Source organism: Typopeltis vanoorti, chromosome 17, assembly GCF_054136105.1.
Source record: "Typopeltis vanoorti isolate ZY-2024b chromosome 17, IOZ_Tvanoo_1.0, whole genome shotgun sequence".
NCBI classification, from domain to species: Eukaryota; Metazoa; Arthropoda; class Arachnida; order Uropygi; family Thelyphonidae; genus Typopeltis; species Typopeltis vanoorti.
In genome coordinates, this window is record NC_143565.1 from 48,924,824 (window position 1) to 48,942,612 (window position 17,789).

General features: G+C 35.5%; 1 protein-coding gene across 1 annotated transcript in view; it reads left to right on the forward strand.

The window, feature by feature from the left end:
* Positions 1-13,555: 13,555 nt before the first annotated feature.
* Positions 13,556-17,789, forward strand: part of LOC150097371 (multiple coagulation factor deficiency protein 2 homolog) — a 67,317-nt gene continuing 63,083 nt past the window's right edge. The window contains exon 1 of the mRNA XM_090407531.1: positions 13,556-13,685. The gene's annotated coding sequence lies outside the window, so the exon portion shown is untranslated. The remainder of the gene's footprint in view (positions 13,686-17,789) is intronic.

Genomic DNA, 17,789 nt, shown 5'->3' on the forward strand with positions numbered 1-17,789 from the left:
ATGTTCCGGACTTTCTGAAACAACCTGGCAACGCAAATCCAATGCCAAACGAGAAGAATGGAAGTGCCTAAACTGTAGAGAGAACAAAGAAACGCCACTACCACGACGCAACTGATTACGCCGGAGGCAGAATCGGATGATGAACTGAACAGACAATAAAACACCGGTGAGTCCTATAATTTGAGCTCCGTTAATTTATTACTAGAAAAAGGTTTAGAAAATATAAAAGCCAGCTTGGTAGATCTTGTCCAAGAACTATTTGATAAACAGAATAAAGAAATAACAAAAAAAATTAGCGAATATGAAGAGTTTGTTAAATTTAATAATTCAAAAGTCGAAGAAGTCTTACAAACGGTAAAAGACATTAAAACCAGCATTAACGCACTAACTGAGAGGCAGCACAAACTGATAAAAGACACAACGGAACTCCGCCAAGAATTTAATTCCCTGAAACAACAATACCAAGTTTTAAACCAACAACAACATAAAGAAGACCTTGTCATAAACGGTCTTCCAGAAAGCGAATCCACAGAAAATCTCAGAGACGTAGTTCTAAAGTTAGGCCATGCAATTGACATCCCCTTACAGCATAATGATATTCAGACCATAAATCGGCTTTCCAGGAAGAACAGAAAACAAGGTTCGCCACAATCGGCACCAGTCATGTTCGTCTGACAAGCAAGACTACGAGAGACAATCTCATAAAAGCCAGCAAACTGAAAAAACCAGTAGTCAAGGATTTAAATGCATCGCAAGACAATACGCCAATCTTTCTATCTGAGTATTTAACACCTTTCAATCAGAATCTTTTGTACCAAGCAAGAAAGGAAAAAAACAGAAAAAAAGTATCAATTTTTATGGATCAAAGACGGCAAAATATTCTTGAGAAAGTCACAGACTTCAAAGTCTATACAAATAAAAAGCTCGGAAGATATAGACAGGTTGCCAGAGTGAAACAAAAGACTCTAACTTAGTTCAATAAGTAGATCTCAACACAACAAAAATGAATGTGAACCATCAGATAGATGTAATTACCAGAATACATCAGTAATTGTACTTTAGAATCTCTTGATGCATGAAAACAAAACACAGTACAAGCGAGAGGTCTCTCAATCTTGCATATTAACATCAGAAGCATCCGAAAACACTGGTTATTATTACAGGCTTATCTGAGGAATTACACTGATATTATTGATATATTGATTCTTACAGAAGTATCCATAACTAATGACGAAGCGACTGCTTTCCAAATTCCAGGCTTCCAACAAAATAGATCATGCCGCCAAGCAAGAAGAGGGGATGGAATACTAATATTTATGAAACAAAAATTAATAGCAAAAGAAATGGCCTATCAGTTTGAGCATGCTGAAACTCACTGCCTCGAAATCATTAATACCACGAACACACAGCATCCCATAATACTAAATGCTATTTACAGGCCACCAAACCTAAACATGATAAAATTCTTACACGAACTCAATTGCTGGCTTTCAAGCCAAGAAATATGCTCAACCGAACATCTAATGATAATTGGCGACATAAACATAAATATTGCAAATGAAAACCAGAACAACACTGTACAATACCTAGACACACTATCCACGTACAATCTAATACCAACAATAACATCATGTACTAGAGAAGAAATATTCGGAAATACTATCACTGCCTCCTGTCTAGACCATATAAACGTCCGAGCATCACCAAATAGTTACACTGCATCAGTCATAAAGTGCAAAGTAGCAGACCATTACTTCACCGCTCTAAACCTGCACACCAAGACAATACCCATGCAATGTCCCACAGAAGAAAAACGACAGAAAACAATAATAGACGAAGAAATAGTCAACCACGAAATAAGAAAAACAGACTGGGAACACCTGGCATCAGATTCAGCAGATATCTTATACAACAACATTAAACTCACACTGGAGGAAATATATAAGAAAGCTACAAAGAAAGTCCGAATTCGATCAAAAACAACACAAAATCCTTGGATAACACAAAACTTAATCCTAGAAATACACAGAAAGGACGCTTTATGGAAATAATTAAAGCGATATCCAAATAACACAACTTTAAAAACTGAATATAAGATAACAAGGAATTGCCTTACAACACAAATCAGAAATGCAAAAAGAAGCTACTACAGAGACAAACTAACCTCCGCACAAAACAACATGAAACAAACCTGGCATCTGATTAATGAGATGCTAGATTCTGTTCCCAACACCACTGCCTCCGAAATCATAAAACACAGCTTCATGAAAGACGCAAAACCTATCCAACAACTAGCAAATGACTTTAACCAATACTTTGCAGACTCCATCCAAGAACTTCACAGAAATATTCCCCCAATCACAAAACGAGACCCTCCACTTGGACCGTGATCAAAACAGACATTATGGTTCCCAACCATAAAAGAAGCAGAACTTCTCTCAGCAATACATCAAATCAAACCAAACAAAGGCCCAGGAATAGATGGTATCAGACCTAAAGATATAAAGCAACATGCAACTAGTTTAAGTCTTATCCTACTAAAACTAATAAAAAAATATATTTAAAACAGGACAGATACCAAGTATGCTAAAGACCGCCATAATTACACCCATATACAAACAAGGAAAAAGAAATTTAATCAGCAATTACAGACCCATAGCAACATTACCAATTATCAATCAAATTATGAAGCGGATCATACTGAAGAAACTCACAGCATACACTGAGATCTTTAATATTATCCCCAAAACACAATATGGTTTTTGAGAAAAATAAGGGAACAACATCTCTCTTGGAAGACTTTACAGACGAAATTAATACCGCCTTAGACAAAAACAAAATAGCCATGGTAGTCTTTATAGATCTAACCAAAGCATTCGATACACTCACACATCAAACCTTGTTAGAAAGCTTAGGCATGTTGGAACAGACGGGCCTCTTCACAGGTGGTTTACAAACTACCTCCAAAATAGAAAGCATATCACACGTATCGGATCAAACCGAAGCAGAGAGCTACCAGTAACCTGTGGAGTGCCACAGGGAGCTGTACTCTCCCCAACTCTATTCAACATTTACACGCACGATATTAATCAGTTACCACTCAAAGGTAAGATATTCCAGTACGCAGACGATACAGCAATAATATCCATCCATAATAACGCAAGCATAGCCCAAACAAATATGCAACATGATATAAATCTGATCATAGACTGGCTCACGAAAAACTCCATACACCTAAACTCAGAAAAGACAAAATTAATGATATTCAAAAATCCACTGACTCGACCAGTTGATAACAAATATATAACCATCCAACATCCACTTTCCAACACAAAAAACACACAGAACAGCAAAACCACTACAATCACTCAGGTTGAAACAATACGATACTTTGGAATTTACCTCGATGCAGATGTGAACTGGAATAGCCATATAAAACATCTACACAACAAACTCCGAACAATAAGTGGCAAACTCTACAGATTAAAAGACATAGTTCCCATACGCCTAAAAACACTAATATACAAAGCACTATGCCAAAATATACGAAGATATGCTATAACAACGTATGCTTTCTGTGCACCCTACAAATTAAATAGATTAATGTCGCTACAGTACAAAATGACAAAACTGATCTTTTGGGAACAAAGAGAAAATCACGACCTTATAAACATTGCAATGGCAGAACACAAGATACTGACAGCAAAACATTTATGTCACTATGCAGCCTTGCTAAAACATTATTTCGATGCCAATTACAGGACAGTTAGAAATACATACCGTATAACAAGACCTCAGACTACTAATTATATCACATATAAATACAATAATCACTACAGAAAGGCCACGCGAAATTTCTACATCCCAGACATGATAAACAAATTACCTTTTGAATACAGAAACCTTACAAACTACAATAGCCTGAAAAGAGCTCTAAGGACATACTACGAACAAGAAACACGCACCCAAAATACCATACAAACTTAACGAAACACAATATATTCGCTCAGGCTTTCAGTTCAGCTACGCATCAGTACATTCCAATTTATTGTGGGGGGGGGGGTGAGATCGTGTGTGTGCGTGCGTGCGTGTGCGTGTGAGTGCGCGCGCGCGAATTTCTCAATCATAGATTCCGTAGCATCCTAACACAGCAAAAAAAATAAAAAATAAATAAATAACAATACATAATAACCAACTGGTGTCATCCTCAGATAAGCTTACATTTAAGCTTCGAGGACGAAAGGAAAAAAAAAATTAGTTCTCATCCAAGATGTATCATATGTAACGAAACGCATGAAATGTACGTATCACAAGAAAACCAATGTATGTACTATATGTAAACCAATGTACGTAATGTAAATATCGCATGTAAACAAATGTAAGTAAGTATTTGCCGGCAAAGGTTGGTCGATTGGTAGAGCCTCTGCTACTAATGGCTCAGTTAAGTAAGTTTGAGCGCGATTAGTAGTTGGAAGGAGACCAATCGTTCGATGCTGTTGGCACACTCTCCCTCGATGAGTCTTTGGACTCCCTGGAGGTGTCAAATAATAATAATAATAATAATAATAATAATAATAAGTAATGTATCATATGTAAACAAATGAATGTAATGTATATAATAATTGTAACAAATGCATGTAATGTATATAACAACTGTAACAAATGTATGCAATGCAAAAAAAAAATTATTTTAAAAGTAAATCATGAGTTTACACCGTATGTTTGTGAAAATAAGGAAATATAATATTCAGATTGCATATGTGTAAATACTGTTGTATAATCACACCTTTTCAAACTTGGAAAAAAAAAATAGTAAACCACAACATGTAATATTATACAACTTATGTAACTCTGAACAATATAATTGTAAATTATTATTGATTGTGTTATATAAAAAAAAAACTGTTATCATCATTACTATTTAAATCTCATTATATGTAGCACAAAGTGCTGAACCTTGTAAAATAATATACTGAATAGATGATCATTATACATATGTAAATATTTGAAAGAACAATAAAAAAAATTATTATTATTATTATTAAAAAAATTATTATTATTATTATATGGAAACTATACCAACATAGTTAACACAGCATTAACACTTATATATATATACATCACAAATCACCAGCATCCAACGCCTACGTACCATTCATGAAAAGTACCAAACAACAAAAATAGTGAAGGCTAATCACACTCTCTTCATAAAAGCTAACCCTAGCTTCGAAGTAGGGGATTATCCCGCCTCATTCAATTAATCATCATAATCATAGACTGCAAATTATTGCAATGTATATGTCAGTACGGAGTATAATAATACATGATGATACTGATATGGAAAAAAAAATTATATATATTTATATTCAAAGAAAATATTTTAAAAAATAATGCAATTAAACTGCCTACAGAATTTTGTACAGACAAGAAAATGTAATATGTCTTAATTATACACATGTAAATACTCTGTATGATTATAATAGGAAAGAAATGATTATTATTAAAAAAATAATTATATAGAGAAATTATATCTACTGTTATTGTATATATAGAGTATAAAATGCAAAACAAAAATATCTGTAATAATCATCATTTTTAATATTACAATAATATACATTGTAAACAATATTATTATTATTATTATTATTATTATTATTATTATTTATTGTTATATAAATAATGAATAAAATGATATATATTATATTATTATATTAAATTAAAAAAGATATATACTGTTTCATATATTACAAAGAATAAATATACCTAATATTTTACTACATGCAATAATGAATATATGCAAAGATAATGGGGGAAAAAATGGAAAAACTGTCTGAAAAAAAATCTATTATTATTATTATTATTTTAACGGCGTCTCCATGGAGTCAAAACACTCATCGCGGGAGACCCGACATTGACACACTAACCATTATTTACACAATACCTGTCATACCTCTCCTTAAATTCATTCACAGTTGAAGCATTCACAACAACCTCTGGCAAAGCATTCCACCCATTCACAACCCTCCAAGTAAAAAATCTAGTCCTAACACCCTTGTTAACCACACTCTTACACAATCTCCAGGGATGGCATCTCGTTCTCTCACATCCTGCACTGGTCTTAAGAATATCAACAGAATCAATCCTGTAAAATCCCGTTAACAATTTAAATACCTCTATCATATCTCCTCTCCTACGTCTATCAGCTAGTTTTTGGAGACCACAGATCATCAATCTATTCTCATAGGGAACATCCCACAGACCTGCAACAATCTTTGTAACCAGCCTCTGAATCCTCTTCACCACTTCCGCATCACAAAGAAATCCTGGCGACCAGATCTGTGAACAATATTCCAAATGCGGCCTTATTAATGCCTTGTAGAGTGGAACAATAACTTCCTTATCCCTGCTTGTTAGTGTGTTCCTCAACAACCATGTAATTTGATGTGATGTTTTGGCAATCTTTGCAATATGCCCTTTAAATTTAAGTTCTCTGTCCGCAATAACTCCCAAGTCCCTTGCTCGTCAATTTCTTTCAGTTCAGTACCGTTAATATAGTAAACAGCATGCGATGTCATCCTCCCGAAGTGCATCACCTTAAACTTAGCCACGTTGAACTGACAACCATTTACCTCAGTCCATACCGTCAGCCTATTTAAGTCATCCTGTAAAATATCCACATCGTTTGAATTGATTATCGCCATTCACAATTTTGCATCATCAGAAAACAATTAGATCTTTCCATTAAAGGTATTTCCAATATCATTGATGTAAAATTAAAGAACAGAGGACCAATAACTGAGCCCTGAGGTACACCACTAGCCACTTGTCTTTTTCTGGACTCAGCTCTTCCGTAAACCACTCTTTGATATCTGTCCACCAGCCATCCTTTAATCCAAATCACCATCTTCGGATCCATACCCATTTGCCCTAATTTATGTAACAGAGTTCCATGTGGAATCCTGTCAAAAGCCTTTGCAAAGTCAAGCAGTATCACTGAGTAAGGATTTCCTTTATCCAACCCTACTGTTACTTTATCATAGAAAGTAAGCAAATTACTTAGGCAAGACCTACCCTTCACAAAACCATGTTGCCCCTTATAAAGTATCATATTGCTGTACACCCAGTCCTGAATTCTAATTTTAACCAATTTCTCCAAAATCTTAACCACCACTCCAGATATATTGATTGGTCTATAATTTGCAACCTCAGTCTTAGAGCCTCCCTTGTGCAATGGAACTATTTTCTCCTCTTTCCACTCTATTGGCACTTTACCAGAACTGAGGCTTAAATTAAACATTCTGGTTAGAGGAGTTGCTAATTCTCTTCACATTCTCGTAACACATGGGCCGATATGCCATCTAACCCAATGGCAGTGTTAGCATTAAGGTTCTTTAATATATTAAACACTCAATTTCATCTATCTCTATACTCTCATTAGTCAATGGCACATCTGACATTGCACTATCACTATGAACATGGTACACGTTTGCGAAATGATCACTAAGCAACTCAACTATTTGATTAGCTTCAGTAATTTCCCTACGATCAACACTTTTTAAAGTAATCTTTCCATGGATATTCTTCCTTTTACTAGCCACATAGTGAAAGAACTCTTTAGGGTTACTTTTGGATTCATCAGCTAGCTTCCTCTCATAATTAGGTATGGCTTTCCTTACCACATAGGTGAGGAAAGCCAAAGCTCTTTGCCTGTACCTTATATTGCTCATTGGAACGCTCATCACCTTTTTCTTTATACGTCCTCCACAACCTTTTCTTTATCGGCAACTCCTGTTTAATAGTATTATTCATCCATTTTACTCCTACTTGATATCTCCTTCTGACTCTGGGAATACAGTCTGATACAACTTTCTTCAAATACTCCTTGAGAATATCCCATGCACCATCAACATCTCTCCCCTTGAATTTCTCATGCCATAGTACAGCTGAAAGCTGACTTCTCAGCTTGCCATAATCACCAGCCTTGTAATTCCACATATACCCATTCTTAATAGAATATTCAGTACGTCTTTCAATCTCCCAGGTCAAGACCACATGATCGCTTTCCCCAAGTGGAGACATTGTAACTAAATTACTTATTGATATGTTCTCCCATGTTATGACCAGATCTAACACTCTAGAATCTCTTGTCCCTTCCATCACATGCTGTCTCAGGTAATTATCTCTTAACAACTGTATAAACTCCACTTCCTTTGTTCCTTGTGACCATTCCTTACCCCGATCTATGTCCCCCAAATTAAAACCCCCCATAATAATTACTTGACCTTCACTTATCGTGCTAATGTGCCAATACATGCTATCTACATTCTCCCTTATTCCCCTTGGATTATAGCAACAACCAATTACATATTTCGCCTTGTTAATCTCTATCTCACACCAAACAGCGTCTAATGAACTGCCCTCTACATACCTGTCACAGTGAGGTACTTCTATCTTTTTTGGCTTTAATGTTTCGTCTATCATTACTACCCTCCCCCATTCTGTCATCTCTGTCCTGCCTGAAAATACTGTACCCCTTACATTCAGTCCCAATAACTATATCATTCTTGGTTAACCAAGTTTCGCTAATTCCTATAAATTTTTGGCCATGTCGTACTAAGTAATGACAAGAATTCTTCACACTTATTCCTAATACTTCGAGCATTAGTATACACAAACTGCAATACTCCCTTCCTCCCATAATCTCCCTGTGTGCGAATTACCCCACTCTGTATACTATTAACATTCTGCGAACAATTAATCTCAATTTCACAGCGATTAATGACCTTAGTACTATTTACAGCTTAATCTATCACCTGCCTCCCTAGCAAATTCCATTTCCCTGTTTATGACCTTTTACTCTGTCCTTTATCAATAAATGTTCTAAATGCCAAGCTCCTAATCCATTTAAGTGCAAACCATCTCTCTTAAAATACTCTTTCCTTTTATCAAACTCATCCCAGACATTCATAAAATGAATATTCAGTTTCATTTCTTTGCAAAACCTTTTATACAATCTTGACACCATTCCATTTACTATAATTGCTCTTCTGTTCATTTCATCACAATCAAATCGTGGTAGCACACTCATGATCTTTCCACTCTCACTCTTTGCAATCATTGCTATCATTAAATCCTTCAAATCCCGTCTTACAGAAAATCTTTCGCTACGTAGATCATTCATCCCTATAACTGCAATAATCTCACTCACTCTATCTTTCTGCAATTTCACAGCCCCAGTTATATCCTTAATCTTTGACCCTGGATAACACGCTTTAATTACTCTACCATCCTTCACACCCTAATTATAGAATTCCCATACAGCACAACATCTTTTTTGCTTCTTCTTCTTAACTTGACATCGTTTACTCCCACTGATGCTTGTTTTTGTTCCTGAACCTCTCTCACATTCTTTAGTATATTACTCAGCAATATGTGTGTATCTATTTCTGCACTATTTATTCCATGCACATGTTCACTTCTGTCATTCTCATACTTTGTCATTCTTAATCCCCTCATACCCCCATACTTCCATAAAAAACATTAGAACATATTGGAATTCTAAAAGATAGATTATACAATTTGGTCCAATCAAACGTATAAAATATATTAGTCATTTAAAAATGTCCGTTCATTTGTTTCAGGAGAACTTGCACAACACAGTCTACTCCACATGCTTCTATCAGATACATTGGGATATGGCTGTATAAAACATGTATGTTCCCTATGTGACTGATGGTAGCTAACTGCGAAGTCTTGATGATCACTTAAACTTGGGATATTAGTCAAACCAGATGTATCATCATATATTACATTAAAACTTCTGCGATCATACGAGTCAATTAACACAGGCAAAACATTTGATATATTAGAAGATGTGGAATGGACCGCACAATCTTTCGTTTCTACCTTGACATCAGATTCAAGAGGGGATACTATAGAAACACAAGATGATAAAGATGTTAAGTAATCTGGATTGCCATCCCCAGCAACCACAGAACAAATGGCTGAATCAGATGACATACCCAAGATTTTGACTGGCAGGTGAGAATCAACCGTAGCATCAGAAACAGACAACACACTGCCATGCACACATTCACCTGAATTGATGAAAGGACCATCATCACCGCTAAAGACAGTGACTGGAATGTGAGAATCAAGTGCAGCATCAGAAACCGAGAACACACCATTATGCACACATTCACCTGAATTGAAGAAAGGGCTGTTGTTATCACTACTCAAGGTTGTGACTGGTAGGTGAGAATCAACTGTAGCATCAGACACTGAACAAGACAATACACCCGTATGCACACTTTCACCTGACAATTGGCCCTCAGCAACCAAGTGAACAATGATCGGTTTCCCTGCTTCGTGACGATCATAATCTAAAGCTCTCTGCATTACGCCTTCCACAGAATCATTGTACTTATTAGCAACTTCCAAAAAATCTTTCATTTTTAGGAACTCTGCAGATTTTAACAATGATGGAAGCATATCCCATGAAATATTAATTTCACCATGGTACATATATTGGATCATCAACCTTAAGTCGTTGAACTTCATGTCATTTAATGTCACAACAGGATGACTACTTGGGTTGTATAAAAATAATCTATACAGAAGAGTGCTGCTTGCAGATAGTGCTATTTTGTGAGCCCTAAGGGTCATTCCTTCACACAATAATGTTACATCCTATGAACCTAGGATTAAGACAGTGATGCCCTCTGTCTCCAACACTCTTCAATATTTATATTAATTAAATATTATTAATACAGCGGAACACTTTAAACAATTCAGGTGCAGAAATTTCCCATAATAACAAAATAAATACGCTATTATTTGCAGATGATCAGGTAATAATATCAGATAAGGAAGACAATTTACAAAGAGCAATATAGTAGAACTGTTTGGAATGAAAATATCCGTAGATAAAACTAAAACAATGGAATTTTGTGAACAAACTCCTGTTAGAAGTAAAATAGTTATTAATAATAAAATAATAGAACAGATAAATACTTTCGGTTATCTTGGATGTGAAATATCATATGAAGGAGAAAAGACATAAAATTAAAAACTTCAAAATTTTTACAGATTTTAGGCCTGATAAGTAGAACACTCAATCCAAATGTAGTACAAAAAGAAAGACACTTGAAAATATACACTACTTCAGCAGTGCCCACATTATTATATGGCAGTGAAATTTGGGCAATAAACAAACAAAATAAACAGAATAAAAAGAATAAACAGAATAAGAATAAAAACAAGTGAAATGAGATTTATGAGAACTGCAAAATACACATTATTAGACCAAAAAGATATTTTAAAAGAACTGACAACAGTGCCTCCGTAGCGCAATTGGAAGAACGACGGTACATTGCGCGCTTCGACTGGAAGAACTGAGCCCTGAGGTACACCACTAATCACTTGCCTTTTCCTGGACTCAGCTCCTCCGTAAACCACTCTTTGATATCTGTCCACCAGCCATCCTTTAATCCAAATCACCATCTTCGGATCCATACCCATTTGCCCTAATTTATGTAACAGAGTTCCATGTGGAATCCTGTCAAAAGCCTTTGCAAAGTCAAGCAGTATCACTGAGTAAGGATTTCCTTTATCCAACCCCACTGTTACTTTATTATAGAAAGCAAGCAAGTTACTGAGGCAACACCTACCCTTCACAAAACCATGTTGTCCCTTATAAAGTATCATACTGCTGTCCTCCCAGCCCTGAATTCTAATTTTTATCAATTTCTCCAAAACCTTAACCACCACTCCACATATATTGATTGGTATATAATTTGCAACTTCTGTCTTGGAGCCTCTCTTATGCAGTGGAACTATTTTCCCCTCTTTCCACTCTATTGGAACTTTACCAGAACAGGCTTAAATTAAACAGCCTGGTTAGAGGAGGTGCTAATTCTCTTGCACATTCTCGTAACACATGGGCCAATATGCCATCTAACCCAATGGCAGTGTTAGCATTAAGTTTTTATAATAAACTATGCACCTCTATTTCATCTATCTTTAGAGTCCCATCAGTCAATGTCACATTTGGCACTGGATTATCACAACCAAGATGGTACACGTTTGCAAAATGATCACTAAATAATTCAACTATTTTATTTGTTTCTGTAATTTCCCTATCATCAACACTTTTTAAAGCCATCCTTCCATGGTTATTCTTCCTTTAACTTGCTACATAGCGAAAGAACTCCTTGGGATTTCTTTTGGACTCATCAGCTAGCTTCCTCTCATAATTAGCTTTGACTTTCCTTGCCATACAGGCTACGCTCTTTGCCTGTACCTTGTACTGCTCATGGGCATGTTCATCCCTTGTTTCTTTATACTTCCACCACAACCTTTTCTTTATCTGCAACTCCTACTTAATAATATTATTCATCCATCTCCTACTATGTACAGCTTTATTCCATAGGAAATATTATTATTATTATTATTATTATTATTATTATTATTATTATTATTATTATTATTATTATTATTATTATTATTATTATTATTATTATTATTGTTGTTGTTGTTGTTAGGGGAAGCCTGTGTAGCTCAGTGGATGTGGCGTTTGCACACCACCGCGCTTGGCCGCACGAAGGAAGACTTCGTTTCGAGTGTAGTCGGCGATTAGAGGAGGTTTTTCCTCCCGGAAACTCGGGTTTTTCGTCCTGTAAACTCAAGAAAATCGACCGTAGAACCCACATTATTTTCAGACATTAAATATATTGTGTTAGGGTTAGGGACCACGAGATGGCGACACATTTGAGCCGTCTCTCTTCACTGTGTACCGCTTAATTAGTGATAGGTTTGGGCCATCTGTCTCTGATTGGGTACCAGTGGAGATTGAACTGCCCACTCAGTCTCCAAAAGTTAGATAGGGCTAAATGGCCTCGCCTACTTCCGTATACGGGAATAAAAAGGCGTTAGCTGATTTTTGATTTTATTATTATTATTGTTATTATTCCTGACACCTCCAAGGAGTCCGAAGACTCATCGCGGGAGGACACCTACAGCTGTCTCAACCACTACACCGAACCTCTACTACAAATCATCTCCATCAACGCCATCTACAGGCCACCACAACTAAAAAAACAATAATGAAATATAAACAGTATTATTATCTTTGAGAATATTATTCTTATATAAAAGTTAAGGGATATTACATCCCATATTGTTGCATCGATAACATCCCATATTATTCTTATAATTTCTTTGTTGTTAAAAAAAAATACTGTACTCGCTGTTCGTAAAAATAATTAAATAAAAATATTTAAAAAAACAAACAAACAATGTTTTCAAAATAATTTAATCAACACACGCCAGCAAGTTGGCATTGTTTAACCAATTTTTATTTAAATATTATTTTTTTAAAAAAAAATAATAATAAATAATAATAATATTTATGCTTCAATTACTTTTAGCAGCCGTATACCTCCACGAAACGATTTTAGATATTTAATCTACAATATTTCTTTTTTTTTTTTTTTTTTTTTACTCACAATGGAAAAAAGTAGAGGTGTCGCAGCTACTTTACTCTGTATTTTACCGGCTTTAAACGTGGTTTTTCCTGTTTCGTTTTAAGGAAATGTAGCACAATATGCGATATTGTGTTTAATATACAAATATCATATTAATTGAAATTGACAGTTTTACTTCTCTCCATCTTGGTACCACACATAGTAAGTAATATGTGTAGAATTTATGGGAGTAAAACTTTTCTCCTATTTTAATCATTATCATTATGTAATCTACATATTAAAAGTGAGTTATCACCCATTGGTGAAATGCTAATTAAAAGTTGGAATGGGGTGAGAAGCAGAGTAATGGCGATATTGAGATAAATTATTACATCTGAAATTCAACAGAATACATTTATTGTCAATTAGAACCGATTAATTCAAAAAATATGGATTATCCGTTTCGGCGCTTGGTTGCGCTGTGACATTCGACAGGTAGGGGATTGTCATATATAAGGTTTCATGCTTTTTGGAATTTTGAAAAAAGATACATTTATTGTCAATTAGAACCACAACAGCTCTTGTAAGGCTCATGTTAAATATTTTGCAATGTGAAGGATAACAATTTTGACCTCTTTATGCTAAAAAGGAGTAGAAAGAGGGTAAAATTGTTTAGCTTCCTAACCGATGTAATAAGACTAAAACTTCGAATTATATGCTGGTCTGTTTGTCTGGAGTTATGGTTAAAGCATTAAAGATATTAGTGAGGATCAAGATTCAGAATTGGGTTGATTTCCCTTTAGTGTGTGTTTGCCAAAAGGAGATTGTGTTTTAATAATCTGCTTACTTATTACAACATGACAAATTCATTGGTTAAAGGAGATGCATACATAGGGGTATATTTAGATTTTGCAAAGGCCTTGATAGATTGCCATATGAAAGGCTAGTAATTAAACTGGAACAGATGGGGGTTGGATAGTAACTAGAACAGATGGGGCTGGATAGTAGATACACTGTGTTCGAGATTAGCAAACTATAGATATCAGCAAGTTGTATATATTGAAAAGAAAAGTCACTGGTAGTGTGTGCCTCGAGGGTCTGTTTTGGAGCCATTGCTGAATGATGATATACAGTCGTTTGCAGATGATGCCAAGTTGCGAAGAATTATGAGGAGCATATGCTGCAGCTTTGCAAGGGCAATTCAAATAGACTGAATGGGAAAGTGAGTGCAGTTTCCACTTTGCAAAATCTAAAGTTTTATAAGCCAGCCTGGTTGGCCGAATGGTTAGCGTATCTGCTCTCCAGCCAAAAGACTGCAGGTTCGAATCCTGCATTGGCATGGATGTTTGTGATTGTCTGTGAAAATACTAGTTGTGGTTTTGGGCAGTAGATGGCATTGGTGTAGTTGCGGTTCATTAGTTGGTGGATTGATTGGCGGAGATAGAGTTGTAGAGTAGGTGCCCTTACCCAATGAGTCTTTAGACTTCCCGGAGGCATCACTTAATAATAATATAATTCAGAAAGCATAGATGGAATGCACAATATACGAGGCGGGGATATTTTAGGGGAAATGAGGGATCTTGGGGAATGACAGTGGATGAGACTTAAAATTGCAGTGACATGGTTAAATTGTGAGTATAGCACAAAGGAGTATGGCAGTAATGCAGGAGACACTGATGTAGAAGTAAGGATGTAATGGTTCCATTTTATCAGGCTTTCATTAATCTGCATATGGATTATTTTGCACAGATTTGGTTCAAAAGGATGAAGAAATGTTGGTAAGGGTCCAGAAACAGTCGACTAAAGTGGTTTCTGGTGTGGAATGTTGAGTATGAAGACAGTGTATTGCCTGAGAGTGTGGTGAGCATGGAGCCAGTGAATGCAATTAAGGCACAGTATGAGCTATATTTATGTGAGAACGGGACCACCTGTGGTGAGTCTTTTGACTCTGTGGAGGTCTGATGATGTCTATTTTTTTTTTTTTTAATGCAGCAGAATGTCATCTGTTTTGTAGTTTTTCTTAGCAGACTTTATTCTATGGCATTACTGCAGAAAATGTGGTATTAGCAACTTGACTAATACAACATTTACTTTCATTATTATTTTTCACAGAGTCCTAATTGTAATGTTTGCCTTTCACTTTGAATGACCTGAGTTCATACCCTGTTTTTGATGTAGTAAAAAAACTCTTACTGCAGCTTGCTGCTGCATCATCAAAATATGAGAATAGCTAACTCATCTTAAGTGAGGTAGTCTTGCGATTCAAAGACTCCTGCTCTTGATGGACTAGAGTATCTAGAATGCAGAATGTAAGAGCTTATTTGAAAACCTGACAAGTAATAGCCTAATTTTCACTTGGAAGTTTATTTTTCACTTGGTTAGACTATAATAAATTTAGTTTAATTCTTTATCCAAGTGTGAGCAAACAAAGTTTGCACCTGAAAATATCTTCAGGACATAAGCAAGGTGGTGCATCTGTTGGCAACTCGGAGCAAAGGTGGACCAAGCTCTCATCACTCATTGTCTCAGTATTTTCCACAGTGCACAATGAAGGGCCACTACCAGTCTGGGTAGTGGCCCTTCCCTTAATGCATAGCATTATACATGTCTACAAGGAGATGTGCTTTGCATTGTGGGAAATACTGAGAGGAGTGATGAGAGCTTTGTCCACCTTTGCTCCGAGTTGACATCAGATGCACCACCTTGCTTATGTCCTGAAGATATTTTCAGGTGCAAACTTTGTTTGTTCACACTTGAATAAAGGATTAAACTAAATTTAAATTTATTATACTAATTTTCACTTTTGGATACATTCAAGTAATAATTATGTTCTGCTACTTGACATCTGTGGTCCTTTTAATTTTCTTTACACTTCTCTCAAAGAACCCATCAGCATTTTTTATTTACAATACATAACAGTGATTAATAAATAAAAATTTGCACTTCATCCTCTAAGAAGGCATGGTGACTCAAACTGAAAAATATGCCTGGTAATCTATGATTAAAATCTGAACAGGATAAAATGAACGTCATTATTATTATAACAAACCTCCATGGAGTCAACAGACTCGTTGTGGTTATTCTGACCTTGCATTCTTGCTTGAGTTCCTGCTGATTGAACTCGTTGAACCTTAAACCCATTCATACTCACAGCATTCCCAACATATTTAGGAAATGCATTCTGTTTACCCACCATTCCCCATGTAAAAAAAAAGTTTACTTTTCTTTCCTCTTTTTTTCATTACACCTTTAAATAATTTCAGAGATGACTTCTCATTCTCCTCCTCATTTTCTACCCTATGTATAATTTTTTACTAGATGTTAATGAGTAAAATCTGATCGCTGATTAAACATTTTCATCTTATCTGCAATTTACATTCCTTCAGCCCTTCACTGTATGAAACACTCTAAGGGTCCTGATATTTAGTTATCTTTATTTACTTATTTGAGCACAATAGTCTGTGTGGGCTGACCACTTTTTTATACAACAGTAGCACCCATCCCCTTATTCCTAGTTATTAGGTGTATTGCATACTCTTTGTACCACCTCCATTGTGCCTCCTGAACTTCAGGCCACTCCTCATCATCATCCTCAGATCACAAATCTCATCCTCTTCCTGAATCGACAGTTCCAAAATACATAACCTTGTATTTTTCACCACAAAATTCAACACCTTGCACTTATTAAATGTAACCCCACTCATTTGGCCAGGCTAAAAGTCTGTTTAAGTCTTGTTGTTGAGAGTAAACATCGTCTCGCTTGATGATAGCTATTCTCTGCTTTGCATCATATCAGCAAACAACTAAAGATTTCCCATCAATTCACATGAAATATTAACAAATAAGTTAAACATAGGGCTTGTAGAACACAACCTGTGTTGGCACATGAGGTTTTTTTTTTCCTCGGACAATACTCTTCATATTCACTAGTATTGTTTAAAGATTCTTCTGCTTTATCTCTCTCTCTCTCCCCCTCCCCCCTTCCAATTTTTCTGTACTTTTAGTTCTGTAATAAAGGTCTTCCACAGTTTCCACCTCTACATCTTCATTGTCAATCTCTAACTTTTTAGCTAGCAGCACTATCTATTTTTATATTTTTTATTATATTATTATTACATATTTATTATTATGATATATTTATTGTATATTATATTTATACTAAATATATTTGTAAAGCTGCTTAAAATATATGTGAACATACACTATCTACCAATAATTGTCTGGACACCTCTGTTATTTGAAGTTATGGAACATTCCAGGTTTGTTAATAACATAAAAATCTGTGTACCAATTGTAGGAAGCAGTATTTCACATTGCATTGAATAC